The sequence below is a fragment of the Lucilia sericata genome, unplaced genomic scaffold (assembly GCF_015586225.1).
Source record: "Lucilia sericata isolate MDLA Ls3-8-SP2 unplaced genomic scaffold, ASM1558622v1 Contig000010F_arrow, whole genome shotgun sequence".
Classification (NCBI taxonomy): Eukaryota; Metazoa; Arthropoda; class Insecta; order Diptera; family Calliphoridae; genus Lucilia; species Lucilia sericata.
The window spans coordinates 407,834-427,385 of record NW_023994050.1 but is presented as its reverse complement, the minus strand read 5'-3'; the positions used below and the strand labels follow the sequence as shown (position 1 = coordinate 427,385).

At 30.7% G+C, this 19,552-nt stretch overlaps 1 protein-coding gene across 3 annotated transcripts in view; it reads right to left on the bottom strand.

The window, feature by feature from the left end:
- LOC119603919 (lachesin) overlaps window positions 1-3,560 on the bottom strand; it is a 139,975-nt gene extending 136,415 nt beyond the window's left edge. The window contains exons 1-2 of one of the 3 annotated variants that reach the window (XM_037956217.1): window positions 3,425-3,560; window positions 2,766-2,910 (exon numbers count right to left, since the gene is read on the bottom strand). The gene's annotated coding sequence lies outside the window, so the exon portion shown is untranslated. Of the gene's footprint in view, window positions 1-2,765; window positions 3,218-3,424 lie in introns of those variants that run through there. The other 2 variants (XM_037956227.1, XM_037956209.1) reach the window with 2 other exon arrangements.
- Window positions 3,561-19,552: the final 15,992 nt, after the last annotated feature.

The window sequence follows — 19,552 nt, the reverse complement described above, 5'->3', positions numbered from 1 at the left end:
GTAGGCGGTATTTGGGGTATAGTAATAAATGGGAAACCCTTCAAACTCCAGTTTTAAACTTTTAACAATTTTATTAAGCAAATTGTAAAATATTAAGAAAATCTCCATGTGACTTATGAACAATAAAGAAGGGAATAAAATAGTAAATAAATTAGTTCGATATCTCTCACATATTAGCGATACCTGCGATTAGAATTTTGAGGATAATTGAGAAAGTGCAGAGAAAAAATTCATAATAAAATGGAATATAGAGTTCCTTGAACTTATGCACCAGAGACTTCAATTAGGCGATTTAGGATGATCTTTTTAAATTTAGATATGGAGTATGAAAATATCTTGAGTCTAGATGGATGTTTGTTCCAAATTCTTCCAATTCTAACCAAAAAGGATTTTTCGTAAGAAGAACATGTTGTTCTTTGTAGCATTATCTGTGTATTTCTGGAACTGTGAACAAAGTTAAATAATTTATATAAATTCGGTGGTGGTGGTCAGAAATATTTTGTTGTGCATTTATGATCCATATTGTGAAATATATGCATATAATATATAATTTTAGATTAGAAAATTAAACACAAGAATAATTTTTAATATGAACTTATTTTCTATTATAAGGTCAAGTACTTTACAAAAACAATGGATCCATCTTCTCTAATGGGATAAATATAAATTCCAAAATTTGTAACGACATCTTTAAAATAATAATTTAAATTTGATCAAAATGGCATTTGCTAGAAATCAATAAATTTCGAAATTGGTCAAGAATAAAAAATAATTATTAACACAAACAATATATTAATTTGCTAAGAATTCACTTTACTTTTCAAAGATAAAAATTTGTAAAAAGTACAGCGCACTTCTCAGAATGTGTTTTTGAAAAATGTTTAAATAATAAAGTTAAACGTTGATAGCGGATGACAGATGCCCTCTTAAAAACGCATTGTTGGAATTCTATGAAAAACATTCAAATTTATTTTCGGGACATCCTATTGCAATGTTTGTATATATGTATGTATGTATGTAGATCTAATTGAAGGCGAATACATTTAAACTGAAGAGGATGAAGAATTCATAAATTCACTACAATTGGGTTGGGTATGTGCAGCAAGCACGTTTTACATTTTAGATATTTGTTTTTTTTATTAAATTTTTGTTGCTCTTGTTATTTTTTTTTTTCATATATTTTTGCTACTGCTGTTAACGACAACGACTTTTGCAATTTTTCTTTCCGTTTCCGGTTGTTAGGTTTGTTTTATTTTACTTTTCACTTGTTTATCTTTCTACGTTGACTGTAATGCGTAGCGCTGCTGTTATCTCGTTTGCAACAACACACATACATATACATACAACAATAACAAAAATATATAAAAAACAAAATAATAATGAAAATATTAAAAAATACAAAAAACTCTAGCACAAATGTTGAAAACAGAACTTGGTGACTTCTTTTGGGTATAAAATTATTTTCTATTTTAATATTTTATTTTTATTTTGTAGCTTTTTTTCTTTTTTGTTTTTTTTTTTTTTTTGTTCAACAAATATCAAAATAATTGAAGGACACTGCACAAACTATCTGTTCATGTGATTTTTCTTCTGTTCTCGTTCTATTAGCAGCAGACAGTCAAACAAATGTGCATACACACACACAGTATTACAGTTTCTAGTACTATCAACACATTCAAACACACAAACTCAGTTGGAAGGACAAACTGGTGCAACTCTGGCAATCTGTAGATGCCACACAGAATAATATTCAATTATAAGCGGCGAATGGCAAAATGAAAAAGTGCCATTGCAATAACAGCAACAACAACATTAAGCGATTACAAAAGCAACACATGCTACAATTCACTAGCGCCATCATCAACCAAACAACACCACACAAAAACCAACTAAAAGTAACAGTTACAACGAGAAAACGTACAAAAAAACTCATATAAATTTTCGCAAATATACGTACAGGCAACCCTTTGTTTACGCGATTATTTGGCTTTCGATAAACTTAAAGTGAATTGACATTAAAAAAGCGAGGTTTTATCAAGCTTATTTCAAAATATCGCTTTTTTATATTGGATCCATCTTTAAAAGGACAATTTATTTCTACCACTCCGAACAATATTGTTTGAGATTGACGCTTCAATTTCATCGTTTTGGATTTAAAAGAAATCCAAGTTAAATTTCATTTGTTAACAAAATGAAACCTAAAAACTATAAAGATTCGAAATTTGCGACATGACTCTAAAATACTCTATTTTGAATTTGTCATGTTAAAAGTTTTTGTAAATAATTAAATCACATAATTGGCGCTCTTAACATTTTTATTATAGCGTATTTTCTTCTGATCCAACATACCGTGCTGTTTGGGTGTTACCTGTACACAATGTGTGTATGTGTACACAGTCGTCGCTGAAATGAAAAGTTGAAAATCACCATGAAATGGAAATGCATTCTCTCTGTAATAGTTTTGGCCAAAAAGTGTTTGACAATTTTGCAGCAACATTTGTTTTCTTGTATTCTTTTGTTAAGCGATTGTCTTTGAACAAAATATACACGCATACATATATACAAACGTTTAAGCACGAATAAAAGCGTATAAATGCATACACACATACATATGTATGTATGCAAATAAGACTGTATACAGTCATAAATAGATTGATGTAGTTACACACGTTTATATGAATGTAAATATGTATGTGTGTAAAAATATATTTAGAGGTATTAGGAAAATGGATGCTGGGTGACCAAAATTGATGAGAAGGGGTTACCAGCAAGTTACAGTCAAGCTAACATCCGTTATGCGTTTCCGTATCCGTTCAGCTAAACACTCATTTAAGCAATTTGTTTGTATATAGACTCGTAGAAAATATGTACATATACATAAGAGTATTTGGTTTTGGAACAAAAAGCGCGCTTTTGAAACAAAAAAAAAGGAAAAATATTTATAATCCTTTCACGCTTATAATATATATCTGAGTGTATCTGAGCGTGTTTCAGAAGGAGTACATGCATAAAGTGTTTTGAATATTTATTTGTTTTTCTTTTTGTTTCTTTACAGAAAATTAATTGTTTTTCATTATTCATACGACCGGTAATTTTTCAAACGTTTAAAACACATATACGAATTGCTGCTGTATGTATGTATATTAGACAACCATCAAAGCAATGACTTTGACAGCAGCATAAAAACATCAGCTCCAATTTCAATTCGAAATAAAAATAAATAAAAAAAAACTAAAAGCATATTTGTTGAACAAAAACTGAAATGAAATAAATGCTGAAAGGTTTCCACATGTACATATATATTTTTTGCATCTTTTTACACTTTCTATAAATAAAAAATGTTTTAGTTTAAATTAAATTTAATTGCATTCAACGGACACATACATATATTGTTATATACAAACATTTACTTATTTAAATTTACTTTTGCTTTAAGAAACACTTGTTTTATGTAAAAATGAATTAAATTTATTTTTACGTTATTTTCAAAAGAACATTTAAAAACAGATTCTACTTCTAATTAAATATTATTATTGTCGTTATTTTCTTTTTTGGATGGTTTTTTGTTGTATTTTATTTTGTATATTATTTTTTTGATTTTTATTTTATTTTTGTTTTTTTATTATTATTTTCATCCGTTTAATTCTATTATTTTTGTTTATTTATTTGTTTATTTTTCTTTTATTATCCGTTATTTGTTTGACGTTTTAACTGTAACTCATAGGAGTCCTATTGTTACTGAATACAATTGCCAAAATGAACGCACATCCTTGTGTGTGTTCTTGTTCCCTATAGCTTCGTTAGCTGACTAACAAGTCGTGGCATTGCCTTCGTCTATATCGTTATACCACTACGACAGGCTGGCTGGCTGTTCGTTCGCTTGTCCCTAACGAAGTTTGGGTTTTGCAGCGAAATGCAATTCACCCATTGGTGGGTTGGGTACGTCCCCCCCTTAAGAGTCATTATGTTTTGGATAGCATTAGTGTTTGAAGCATGAGTCGTAATTTATCATCCACCACGTGGTGTTAGTTTGACCTACAACAAGAAACTTATACTCACTCTCCTTGATGTAACTCTCTCAGGCTTTCGTATATTTTCCCTAAAGGATTAAAATATGAATGGTTGCACTGCAAAAACATTGTTGTTTGAATCCACATTTCCCCTTTTTGGCGTTGGTGAATCCTGAAAATAAAGTACTGATGCGCATGTCCTTAGAATTTGTAGTTGTACTGTGGAGAATACATTAATTTGGTGTATAATTTCAACTAATCGATGTTTCTCTTCAGTTGTTCATGAATGCTGCTACAATGAACATATAATATCAAACAGTGTGTAGAAAGTTTTGATTGAAAAATTTGGAACACATGCAGTTGTAAGAATGATCGTTTTTTTAAAAAGGGAATTCAAATTTTCTAAGCAATATTTTTAACATGAGTCATTATGTGTTTTAGCAATATTCTAGTATATCAACGAAGAGTTCAGAAAAAAATCTGGATTATTATTTCTTCTGAATTAAATATATTTTTTTCATATTTAAAAATTTTAAAAATACTAGTCTCACTAAAAGTATAATATACTTTGAAAGTACAGTTAATCACAAAAATAAGTATACAGAATTACTGACGATTGGTTTTATTAAAAAAACATATTATTTTTTCAAAAAACAAGAAAGTAACATATTTATTTATTAAAAACAATTATGATAATTATTATTCACTACTTTTTTTCTTCATATTTTGGTTCTTTGAGTTCTCATTTAAGCTAAAGTTAAAAAGGTGCAAAATTTACGTCACAAAAGTAAGTATACAGATCATTTCAGTATATATTTGGTTTAATGATATTAACAAAATTTATGAAAATTTTACTTGTATTAATATAATTACTTTTTAATAAAATATTTTTTACACAATAACTTGGAAAAAATCTACTTTTAGTTCCGAAATCTTGAAATTTGGGCCGATTGGCTCCGGAATTAATTAGTAGAACAGTTTTTTCTCATTTCTCATTTTTTCCACTTTAGACCCCGGATTGTGGATTTGGTGGTCATTAAACCCTCCAAATGATGCATTGGAAATAGAATTTTTAACTTTTGAAAAGAGTTGTTATTTCGAAATTAATGTTATATGCATGGATTTGGCCATTTTGAACACAGTACGTTCTTAAAAACCCGAAATTTAACTCCGATTTCTTAAGACTTACAACATAAAATTTAAAATTTGGATAATTCTATATATTTTCTTTAATTTAAACAGGTTTTCCAAATACTCCGATTTCCAAAGCATACAATAATGCTACCAATCATATTTTGATATACTCGATACAATAACCATGTTTTATGGATCGGACATTTTATTTGTTCTAGCAACAAATTAAGATGTATCCGTGTTCAAAATTGTTCAATTCGTATTCATACCACCAATTGAGCCTGATTTAACATAAAAATCTTACTATTTTGGACAATAATCAATTTCAGAACCGATATGTAGTGTAAGTTATTGACATGGTCACCATTTGACGATTATTGGTAGTATTTAGGAGTGTTTAATGGATGATTGGAACCAAAAAACTTGTTTTAATTAATGGATACTAGTGCAAATATTATTAATATCGCATTTTAAGACATAAATTTTAGGAAATCGCCGTTAAATATCGAATATGTACGCTATACTATGTTAAAAACGGCAATGTTCCGCAATGGATTGTAATTATTGTAAAGAAACAATTAATTTAAAAGTTAAAATATCGTCTTCCAATGCATCATAATGAACAAACGAGGGATATTATTTAATGTTCTTAAATAGGAAAAAATGCTCCTATAAATAATATTCAGATCAGTTACCAAAAATTTCAATTTTTCGGAACAAAAAGTGAATTTTTTCCATGTTATAGTGTACAGAATATTTTATTATAAAATAATTACATTCAAACAGGTAAAATTTTCATGAATTTTGTTAATATCATTAAGCCAAATACATATTGAAATTATCTGTATACTTACTTTTGTGACATAAATTTAGTACCTATTTAACTACACCTTAAATGAGAACTCAAGTAACCAAAATAGCCCGGAAAAAAGTAGTGAATAATAATTATCATAATTGTTTTTAATAAATAAATGTGTTACTTTTTTGATTTTTGAAAAAATAATATCCTTTTTAAATAAACCAATTGTCAGTATTTCTGTATACTTATTTTTGAGATTAACTGTATACTCATATACGAAAATCTCGCAGTTTTTGACAACATCTTAAGCTCAAAGCACACACAAAGCGCTAATTAAAAACACTGCGTGTAATTGTTTAAGTTTGGGCCTCGGTGTAATTTTTTGCATAAAAGTGATACTTTGCTCATTCTCATACCTTACATACCTTTGATTTACTCTCTGAGGCAAGTTCTCAGAAGTAGTTCTTGTCATAAAGAACAAAAGTTGTAAACATATAAAACCCAAACAAAAGCTTCATCTCCATTTTTCATTCAAGCGGAAAGTTTTACATTGTGACTGTTTTTATTAACGACTCCTGTACGTATACGTGTTAATGATTTATTGATATTACAAATTTTAAGTATACGGCTAATTTAGTGATGAATTAGAAATAATTTTTAGAACGCGTAAAAAATCGAGTTTTTTAAAGTTTTTTGCGATTTTGATCTTTTATGTTCACAATTTTTGTTCTTATATACCTCAGAGAATAAATCAAAATTCCCACTGTTTTTGAACCGAAGACCTCGCGATATTCGCTCGCCGTACTTCTAACGGATTCGTATTTTGTTAATCTTATAAAATAAGTAAAAGTTTTGATACATTTCGGTATTATTTACCAAAACACGTGAATGACCAAAATTGCAGACCACTAGCTTATTATATCTCAACTTTATGAACATTTAAAATTTTAAAAATTGAAGGGCTTATTGCAGTAACTCGATAAGTCACCCACCATCATAATTCGTTTTTATGTACTTTTTGAGTTGCTAGGAACCATATCTATAGTCCCTAAAAAGATTTTTAGCATATTATGGTAAATTGGAGATATAATATATAAGTCATGAACCTTTTTCAATTTAAACTATTTGTAAGAATTCTTATTTGATATGCCACATATATATTTTACACTTTTTAAGAAAGTCCTTTATAATGATGAAGATAAAAGCGAAATTGATAATTTTTTATGTTGTTGTGATATAACAAGGTAAGACAAGTATCATTCTACTAAGAAAAAAATATTTTGGCCAAAATCTCGAGAGATGTAATTTTTTGAAATTAAAGTGGCTTACCATGTTACTGCAGGAAAATAATTTCATTTATAATTATGTGGCTTACCAAGTTTTTGCTGTTTGGAAAATGTTTGAATGTATCGAAAATGGTTCAGATGTTCAAAACGATGATCTTGAAGCAGAATAACAACTATGCTGAATAAACGCAAGATTATCTCAAATTTTAATCTGAATATTCAGTGCAAAACCTTAACCAATGTGTTTTGTCATTCAATTTAAAATACTTTTTGCCTATAAAGAATCATATTACAGGATCTGTCTTTTACTGCAGAATAATTTTGCTATATTTAGCCAAATTTATTATCATATGAAAAAGTAACTAAAATTATAACAAAATATAAATTTCATATTGAAAATTAAATTTATATATTTTTTTGTTGCAAGAACATGATAAGCCACTTTAAAAATGTACTAGAACTTGGTTTTTGAAAATAAAATGTATTCAATTATTGTTAGCCAAAAACTTGATAAGCCACAATTTTTTGCTAAAATAGTGGTTTTCACTTTATTTATGATGTCCATCTATTGGCATCCGATAGTTTTCGACCTTATATGTTTATTAAGCGTGTTTAAAGTACAAATTTAAAAAATCCTATTTTTTAAAAATTTTTTTAAACTTTACTGTCGATTTTCTCAAAATTTTATTTTTGTGGCAAAAAAACCTTGAAACTTACAGGAGTTTTTTCATTAATTTCAAAACTGTACTCTCAGTTGATTACTTGCAGAGCCATCCTTTAGTTTTTAATAGTCCATGTGCGCGCATTAATCAAACTAAGTTTAAGCAACGATATTTAATAGGTTTAGTAATTTCACGCAATTTAAGTTATATCTTGTTGATGTCAGAGATCTAAGGACAGAGCAGGCCCTTTACAACTTGCCAACAATTAATGTAATATTTATGAATGTGAGTGCTGTTGTAATACCGCGTATATTTAATCTCATTGTAATTAACACCTTCGTGCCAAATACGCATTAAAAAATTGGTAAACACGAACTTTTTATGATAATTTTAGAACGTTTGCAAAACTTAAATTTCTTTTTCTTTGTATTTTTGACTGAAGACGTGATGCAAAAATTTTGTAAATTATTTACAGTAAATTATATTGATGGATTAAATTGATATTGCGAAAGAAAAATCAAATTTCTTAATTTATAGTGGTTCTAGCAGCGTTTATCTGAAAAAATATTTTACTTTCAGACAACTATAGCGCTATATAATTTGCATAAATATATGTATCAAATAAATGCTTTCTCTTCGCATTATGCCAAAATTCGATGCGCATTAAAATATTTTAAGGATATAGAATTTTACGATCTGTGGAGACTTTAATTTAATTATTCTTATTGAAAATCACCTGCTAAATGACATGAGAGCTATTGGTCTTCAACCTATAAATACTTCGATGCCAACTCATTTTTCTTCAACCTTAACCTAGCTTTTGGATATTATTTTTGGCGGTTGTATGATGTTGTATGATCAGTTTCCTGTGCTTATTGTTTTTACTGATGACTTCAAACATAATGAGATTGCGAATTCGAATACATAATATGATTATAAAAATATTGATCATAATAGTCTTGCTTTTGAGTTGACGCTTATAGATTGGAAATATATTTACTATATGCCATCTATCTATGATCAACTAAAGTTTTTGGAAGTCAACTTTTACCAAAACTGTGCCTAGAAAAACAGTTAAAAGGAATTGTAGAAAGAAACCATGGTTCAATAATGATATCAGAAATGCAATCTTCCAAAGAGACAAACTGTATTCACACTGGAACCTTTTTAAACAGTACAATTACATAATGACTTCTGTACCGCTAGAAGACAAGTCAATAATAAGATGAAGAGTACAAAGATTGCATACTACAGTAGGATTATTCTACAAAATTCGAATATGTTTGTAAGGCAATTTATTGATTTTTTTAAAACACGTCGAAAATATATTTTTTTCGGTCAAATTTTTCTTTTACAACACTGCGTTGTGTCTAAGAGAAACAAATTCAACATTTCATTTCGAAGTAAAAAAAAATATAATTTTTAAATTAGTGACAGCATTTGTTTGAAAATCTAATGGAAATACCTTAATGAGGTATACGCAAAACTAGTAGACAGCATAAATCGTTTATTTGTAATTTATCAAATGTAGACTTAAGAAAATTCTGGAATAGTTTCAGACGGTTTTCCTTAAATAATCTACAAAATACTTCAAGGACGAACGGTTATGTACGAAAAACCTATATTTTTGAATTAAGGGAGAAATGAGATTGAATTAAGTAAGAAAAAAATTAAAAAAAAGCTAAAGAATTTTTCTATGGACTTGTTTAATTAATCCCGATGTGTAATTATTTTAAAATTTAGTAATTGTTTTAAGTAATTAAATCGTTCTTAGTAAGTTTAGGGCTAAAGTTGAGAAAAATAAAGTTAAATTTAGTATGCAATATTTTTGTCTTCAGAGAGTAAATTGACGTCCTTATAGGACAAGTGTATGTTAACATAACTTGTCAACATACTAATTCTGTGGCTTGTGGTAACCCAAAATCATGTGAAATTGTTAGTTTCGGACTATCACCTCTAACTGTTAGGTCTAAAAACATACATAAATATGTTTTTTTTTAACAAAAGATAATTGCGGCAATTATCGTCAGTATATTTTTGAGTATGTATTCTCATACTCTAAAATGTTTTTTATTATGATTTTCTAAAAAAACATGTTTAAAAAAAGTTTAGTTAGGTTGTGTCAATCTTTCATAATCGAAATATTGGTATAGTCATGTATTCTTATACTCTAAAATATTTATAACTTACACCAATATAGTGATGTTTGTAACACCCAAAAATATTGGTGCTACATCCACCTTAAAGTATCGCAAAGAATCGCATTCTGAGTTGATTAAGCTATGTCCGTCTGTGTGTCCATGTAAACCTTGTGCGCACGCTACAGGACGCAATTTTCAAGATAATTTGATTAAAATTAACACGTCCACCTCTTTCCAAGGACGAACGCTATTGAAAATGCTCATGAGCTCATAATTATGTAAAATGTTCTAGTATCTCTACAAAAATAGGCAAAACTTAGTTTTGTATAAGTCTTAATGTTACTGGCGAGTTTCGTAATGATCGGGCCTCATTTAACCCTAGCCCCCATACAAAGTCCCCTTCAGAAAATGACTTGAAGGTCAATAATGTACTTATAAACACTAGTATTACTATAAAATTCTGTATAAATAACTTTAATGTAAAGGTAAATCCCTCTATCAATATAACCCCTCTTTAAGTCACTTTCTAGTTAAATAAATTGTTAAAATATTTCGAAAATAAGGCAAAAAACAACTTAAATACTTAAAAGGCAAAAAACAAAAAAAAAAAAAAAACAAAAATACACAGTTTTTTATATGAATTTCACTGGTGTAGGACATCATGTGGTCGGCCAAGCCCGACTATGCATTCTTACTTGATTTTCTAAAATAAACAAAATGTTTACTTAAACTAACTAACTAAACAAGTGAGAGTGTTATATTCTCATACCCCCTTGAAACATCAGGGTGATATTTGGAATATGGCTTAAGTCAATAATGGACCGAACTCTTTTGAACTAACAAAATATTAATTTTTAAAAACTAAATATTTTTGTTCAATTTTTGAACCGTGAGCCTTTATATGCGTCAATTATGAACCGATACTCATAAAATTTTGTACATAGATTTCCTTTTGTTTAGAACTTGTTTATGTCAAATTTCATCACAATACTCTTATTTTAAATAAGGAAAACTCGTATTTTAATAATCAAAACTCTTTCCTGAAGGGAACCTTTTATAGGGGCTAGGGTCAGTTAAACATCAGTCCTCATTAAATTCGGAATGAAGAATTATGTTCCTAAGTATAAAGTTCTTTATGTCGATTTTCATCGCTGTACTGAATTTTCCTTATAAAATTTTCTAAAGAGGATCTTATATGAGGGGTATGGTCAATTATTAACCTATCCTCATAACTTTTTGTAGACCCATTGTGGTTCATATAAAACTTGTTTGCATTGATTATCATCGCTGTACTCGCATTTTTATGCCAGTAATTAGCGTTAATGTAATTTTCTAATGGAGGCTTATATGGGGGTAGGGTGAATTACCGACACATACCGCATGAAATTTGGTAGAGAATTTCATAACCGTATTTTTAAGCCAGTAATGATAGTTTAAGTAAATTTCTAAAGGGGACCTTATAAAAGATGGCGCAAATGTAATCCTCCTATCAGAAAATGCTATAAATTTTGCGAGGCCCCTAATGTCAGTTCTGTTTTGACATTTGTGTAGTAAACACATACACGTTAATAAATAACGTTTGGTTCGTAAGAAACTTACTCATACCGAATTTCATCGCTATACTCGAATTTTTAGCCCAGTAATGAGTTATAAAGTCATTTTCTGAAGGGGACCTTATATGGGCGGTAGGGTCAATTATGGACCGATCCTCAAAAAACTAAAAATAATTTTGGGGAGTTATTTCATTATATTACTTTTATCACATGAAATAAAAAATATATGTCTGATAGCCGGCCTTCGGCCGAGCGCAAGGGTTTTATCCTCTGGGGTACATTGGACACCGGCTTCGCTAAGAATACACTCTCCCCGTATGAAGCGAAGCCCTTGTGGTCCCTATCGTGATTTAAACAGACAGACGGACGGACATGGCTAGATCGCATAGTACGTTGTTTCCATACAATTAATGGACAAAAGTAGAAGGAGTCATCGTAGCAAAAATTTGGTACACAAGTACGCCTGTACCAAGTTAATATAAATTCAATTTTTCAGAAAAATCGGAGCAAGGATTTCGAATATGAAGGCTAAATTTGGTAATATCATATCTTCTAAACGAATGTAGATATCAAAAAAGAATATTTGTGTCGTCATATGTTTGAAAAGTTAGGAGACAGGTGTCCAATCCTTTTTTTAAACTCTCTTTGAATTTTTTGTTTATTTTCGATAAATTTGGGATTTTTTATCTATACGCCACGTTTTAAACGTAAGCCGATACGAAATATGTAGCAAACATTCGAAAAACTTTATTCAGCAATGTAATGTCGATATCCCATATTTATAATTTTCCTTATTAACACTTTTACAACATTAGTGTTGTTCATCTCACTGGGTTTTGCATTGCAAATAAAGCATCTGCTTGTGGAGTTTGGGTTGCTCAATCATCGTGCAATGCGTTTCAAATGATATTTCTATAATTTCGGTACCACTTTTTATAAACTGGGATTCAAGGTGCGTAATTTGTTTCGTTATATCGCTGTAACATTTGCGAACTAGTGCTGCATTCTCTTTCTCCATAATGAATTTGATCGGACGACAATAAAAGGTTGATGAATGTGTTTCATTAATCCATAAAACTTTTTGTGAGAGATCAACCAATATTGAAAAGAGATATTGATAAAGATAAAAATGTATTTACTGTTGTCACCTTTTAGTCGATATGCGAAATCATTGTCCAACTATATAAATCCTACTACAGTAGCGAGCACAAAAATTGCAACGCGGGGTCATATGATCTTTGATTTTGTCTGATTCGAAACAACGGTAATCAATCCATCTCTTCTTTTTGCTGTTTATTCTCTTAACTCAGAGCTTCCAAATAAGCGACATTTTATTTCAATTTCTATTACGCAAAGTGAAATATTTTATATTTGCTGGAAAAAGTGAACTTTTTTCGCGAGCACAAAAAATGCAATGCAATGAAATAACAGTAAATTTATGATTTTTATTGCGTTTTGAATGAAAGTTTCTTGAAGAAATTAAACAATACGAATATTATAATAGTAGTAATTATTATCTAATCAAAAAATAACTATTATTAAAGCTCTATAGGATAAGAATTCATGCTTGAAATTGGTTTGTTTTTTGAGTGAAAAATTTGACGTAAATCGATCTGTATTACGATTTCACCTGAGAGAAAGCGTGGAAAGGTAACAGATAGTGGTCATTTTTGGAAAACTACCACTTTTAGAGACCGTCACATGATTAAATTGTTCAAAATCGCCTCACGAAAGATGTCAGTGGACGTTGCTGGTTTCACAAAGGAGCATATGGGTGACTCTATTGGAGTTCAAATTGCCCGCAGAAGGTTTAACAAAGTGTAATTTGCTTGGAAAATGATTCACAAAGAAATCCCAGATTAGTAGAGTCAATAAAAAGTACCGCTTTGAGTTTGAGAAATGTGTTAAGCATTGGTCAGGTGGTACTGTAAATGCTTGACATATAATCAGTGATTTCATTGCGAAAATCTCGCTTCTTGAACCACTCCAAAATGGATTTTTCGACATATGTGACTATTAGACGAATATATTGTATTTGTCTAGGCCATTTAGTAAGAAATTTATGGTATCGGAGCCAAATAAATTTTATTTGCTCACGTCGTCACATAAGACCTTAACCCGCTGTTCACTTGACCAATGCTGATACGTTTCGCAAAATAACGGTTCTTGTTTTTCTTGACTCTACTGATGAATGGTTCCTTAGTAAAATGTTTTCCAAGCAAATTACACTTTATTAAAACGTCCGCGAGCAATGTGAACTCCAATAGAGTCACCCATATGCTCCTTTGTGAAACTAGCAACGTCCACTATCTTCTTTCGTGAGCCGATTTTAAACAATTTAATCACCTGACGGTCTTTAAAAGTGGAAGTTTTCCATAGACAACCACTATCTGTTAACTTTCCATGCATTTTCTGAAGTGAAATCGTGATTCATATCGATTTACGCCAAATTTTTCACTCAAAAGAACGAACCAATTTCAAGCATGGATTCTTATTCTCTAGAGCTTTAATAATAGTTCTTTTTGATTAGATAATAATTACTACTATTATAATATTCGTATTGTTTAATTTCTTCAAGAAACTTTCATTCAAAACGCAATAAAAATCATAAATTTACTGTTATTTTATTGCGTTGCATTTTTTGTGCTCGCGAAAAAAGTTCACTTTTTTCAGCATATATAAAATATTTCACTTTGCGTAATAGAAATTGAAACAAAATTTCGCTTGTTTGGAAGCCCAGAGTTAAGAGAATAAACAGCAAAAAGAAGAGATGGATTCATTACCGTTATTTCGAAACAGACGAAATCGAAGATCATATCGTCACGCGTTGCATATTTTGTGCTCGCTACTGTATATTTAGTCTAAAATCATGTTTAAAGAATCCTATTTTGTGAGGGTTAAATTAAATTTGGGACAAACAGAAGGACAGAAAGTTATAAATGCTATATAAACTCTAAATTGTGGTTAGGATAAACAACTTTAGTTATATAACTTAATATTTACCGATAATTGTTAATATACTTATATTTGAAATACGAAAATTTACGACTCACAATGTACATTAATTAGGGCTGTTCAACATTTTTTTAGGAGCAAGTGTTTAACTTTTTGTATGTATTTTTTTTTTTTTAAACGATCAATATTTTTATTAGAACTTACTTAAGTGGTACGAATGCAATGAAGAATAAAAATTCATTTGTGTTATCAACGTTGTCGAATTTTTGCTTGTATCGACTGTGGCCGGAACTACCATTAGAGTTAATTTAATAACTACATCTTTTTCAACGCAAATTTCAATTAACCTTTCTGCGTTTTTTCTTTTTCATTATAGTTTGGAGACTTAATTCTGCTGGACTTTCAGTTGCTTCAACTGGTGGTATAATTTTTTGTTTTTCTAATTTAATAGAATGTAAAGATAGTAAGCAATTCTCATGTATACTTTTAATTGTTTTTAACAAAACTGTATATTTTTGCTCAGATAAATCCTAAGTCTAAGTAGAGGGATAGAGCTCTTGCGGGTATTATCTCTGGTTTAGTGGTAGTCTTTAATTGCCTTTTAATTTTTTGGACAGCATACTCCAGTTCATCAATAGAATAATTTTTCATCAGTTTATTTACATTATTCGTGTTATAAAATTCCCAATTTAATTACCCATGCCTTATATTTCTTTTTAAAATATGTTTTGTTATATTTACACTATTTGTAATATTTAGTCATAAGACTATTAAAATGTTTCACTACCTCAAATATCAGAAATTTTTTATTTTAGAAAATTAAATGTTGTTATTATTTTCTGACTTGAAGATGCTGAAAACTAACAATCTATCAAATCTAAATTTTTTAAAGCGATCATAACGATTAAATAACAATTTTTTTTTGACATTAGTTCAATGACATTAAATGCAACTGATTTCTATAAAGTTATAACACAAGAACAATCATTATCTATATATATATATAATTCTAACGTTACTGACTGACTGACTGATTCATCATCGCTCAGCCTAAACGGCTGATGCTAAAGAGCTGAAATTCGGACAGGAGGTTGGTCTCCCACCAAATAAATCCACTAAGATGGGATTTTTAGAAATTCGAATGTTTAGGGAGTAAGAAAGTGTAAAAACGGGTAAATTAAGTAACCTCATATCTCCTAAACTATAAAAGATACAAAAACAGTTTAAAGCTTTTCGTCGTTCATTTAAAAAATAAGCGGACAGGTGCCTGGTACTTTTTTCAAATTCGGCCCATTTTGGGAATAAACGGGTAAAAACTGTATTTTGGTACTTTTTTTGCACTCCATGTATCTTTTAAACCAGATAACATTCAAAAAAATATTTTTGACTCCTTCATAACTTGACGAAATAAAAATATAAATTTAGTACTTTTTGGATATTCGGACGTTTAAGGGGTGAAAATTGTACCTATTTTTGGTACTGGAAATTTGATTTTATTCAAACACAATGATCCAATTTATATAACATTTTTAGATCTATAAACATTATATATGCTAAAGGGGTGTTATTTGGAACACCGGTACCAAGTGATATTTTTTGGTACTTTTTCATTCTCCAACTGGTACTTTTTGAGTTTTCTATGATATTGAAATCGAAACATGAAATTAATAATAAAGGAACTTTTCGGTACTTTTTCTTTCTACAAAGGTACTTTTTTGAGTTTTCTTTAAAATTTAAATGAAAATCTATAAAAAGAAACTTTTTGATACTTTTTTGTTCTTCAAAAGGAACTTTTTTGAATTTTCTATAATATTAAACCTAGAAACATGAAATTAAGCATGTAGAGCCCGGATTAAGTGAGATCCTATAAAAGGGGACTTTTTGATACTTTTTGGTTCTTCAAAAGGTACATTTAAAGTTTTTGTATAATATTGAACCTAGAAACGTGAAATTAAGCACGTAGAGCCCGGATTAAGTGAGGACCTGCAAAAGGGAACTTTTTGGTATTTTTTCGATCTTCAAGATGTACTTTTTGAGTTTTCTATTAAATTGAACCTAGGTTAGTTTGATGGATGTGTACTACATCAAATGTGTACTACATCAAATCCGTAGAAATACACCTAGGCCGCTATCGGGCCTGTTGTGCGCTCCAATTAGGGATGCCAATCGGGACTGGTTTTTAGAAATCCCGGGATTCGGGATTTTTAAATAAATCCCGGAATCCCGATATCGGGATCCCGGGATTTTCGGGATTTCTAAATCCCGAAAAATATAAAAAAAAATTCAAAAAATCTTAATAATTTACCGACAAAAATAAAATGTTTTATTTCATATTGCAATATGAATACTCTTAGTAGGTGTTTACTTTCCAATAAGCATTTTGTGAAAAGAAAAACAAATTAATTCAAAGTACATACTTAGAATAAAAATCTTTCCATCCCAGGCACTGAATAGTAGAATAAAAACCTGAAATAATACCCATGATATCCAAATTTACAATGGTTTCCAAATAATATTTAAATAGTATGTGTAATGGGGATCCATACGAGGCTACATAGAGCACCTGTACTGCACCTATATCTCCTCCACCTTATATCCCGTGTTCACTAACCAAGGGAATTATCTTCTCGCCATCTTATTGACAGGTTGACTTCCATTATAGATATCCGATAGTATCAATGCCTATTTATTGCCCTTTTTATACCCTTAGTAGGGATGGTATATTGGGTTTCTCCGGAGTAGTGCTTTTGTTTTATACTGTCCTAAAATACGCTGATGAAATTTGAAATGATCGGGCTTTTGATCCGAGCCCCCATCCAAAACACAGCTTTAAAAAAGAATTAGTGTCCACAATTCGCTTAAAAAGAGAACTGTCGCAATGAAATTCAGCATAAAACATTTTATGTAACCGTAAATTCGCCCTCCAAATTTTATGAGGATCGACTCATATGATGGCGTCCTTCCCCCAAGCATATTTCAGAAAAATAGTTTTTTAACAATAAAGTGCTAGGATATATCGGAGGCGAGGTATACTTTTATTATGAAAACTAAATTACATTTTACTCTCATAACTGGTGTATGGGGTTATATGGTCGGCCTCGCCCGCCTATAATTTCGTACTTGTTATTTTTATATATCCGATAGTATCTATGCCTATTTAGTATAGCAATGAAATTTGATATTCGTAAATCCCTGACGAGCCAAAACCTCTCTACCAAATTTTATGTGGGTCGGTTCATAATTGACCCTACCCCCATATAAGGTCCCGTTAAAAAAATGACTTTAACGCTCATTACTGGCTTAAAAATACGAGTATAGCGATGAAATTCGATACACATATGTTTCATGCGAGTCAAAATCTCTCTACCAAGTTTTATGTGTTTCGGTCCATAATTGACCCTACCCCTACATAAGGTCCCATCCAGATAAATACTTTAACGCTCATTACTGGCTTACAAGTACGAGTGTAGAGATGAAATTTGAGATAAGTAAGTTTCTTACTCGCCAAAAGCTAAGAAACTTTTATAGGAACGTAAATCTTCCTACCGGAAAGTGTATGAACCAAAATTGGTCTAAAAAAATTATGAAAAATTTTATAAAAACGGTCAATGATTCACCCTACCTCTCATATAAGGTCCTATCAGTAAATTTGATGAGTAATATAATTTTGATATTTCAGCTTGTAAGTTAGTAGAGTCATCTTAAGTCCAAAAACTTTTTAAATTCTCTTATTTAGTACTTTATAATGTATAAAATAGCGGAAAAATACTTAAAAATTCGGGATTTTAAAATCCCGAAATTTCCCGGGATTACATTTTTTAAAATCCTGGTTTTCGGTACTTTCAAATCCCGAAAATCCCGGGATTTTCGGGAATCGGGAATTCCCGTTTGGCATCCCTAGCTCCAATTCATGAAAAAAAATTGTTCACTGAATGTATTATTTTTCCATGTTCAGAAACTCAGTTTCCTGGACGTAATTCCTAAGAATTTTCCAATCAGTGTTAGTTAGGAATGTTATTTCCGGAATAACATCACTTCCAAGATACTTGGATCTAACTTCGACGAATGCCTGACAGTGGCAAAGAAAGTGCTCCAGAGTTTCACTGTCCTCTCTACATGCTCTACATTCGTCAGAATCCGCACGTCCAATTTTGTATAGATGTGAACGTAATCCTGTGTGTCCACTCAGAATACGTACCATCATACTAACCTCAGACTTGCTCATTTTGAGGAGATTTCTAGTCTTGCTCTCATCAGGAATGGTTTTGCGTTTGTCAGGTTAACTACATCGAGCTCCCTTCCCTTTAAAGCTATTACATTCGCCCTTTCGTTGCCGACTACTCCCGAGTGGCCTGGTACCCATATGATGTAAACCTTACATCTGGGAGAGTATTCAGTTAAAGTTTTCTTACAATCCAATACGGTCTTAGATTTAATTCTATCACATGATATCGCCCTAATTGCCTTCTGGCTGTCGGTAAATATATTAAGCCCTGTGGTACCGCCATATTTATTCTAATCCAATTTACACATTCCGTTATTGCTCGGACTTCTGCCTGGAAGCTTGTGTTATGATTAGGTAAACGGTGGTATATTTCTGTTTCTGGGTCTTCAATATAGAACCCCAGGCCCACTTTGTCCCCTAATTTAGAGCCATCCGTGTAGCAACGGATTCCTACTGATATTTGCTCCAAAGTCCGCTTGACCAAGACATTCTATCTGGGATTAGCGTTTCAAAGTTTCCGACATATTCTGTGTCTGGTATGCGATCAGGCACGTCCGATGAATGTGTATAACCTTCCAATGTGTCCAGTATACATTGATGACGTGTCCTATAACCGATTTTGGCCAGTTCGCCTAAAGTAAAGAGCCGTTCGGCTGTAAGCGCCGCCTCATATCTTAAATATGCTTCAATGGGTGGAATATCTAGAAACGTTTCCAGAGCCTTGGTTGAAGTAGTACACACGGCACCACTTATACAGAAGCAGCATGTATGCTGAACTCCCTGTAGT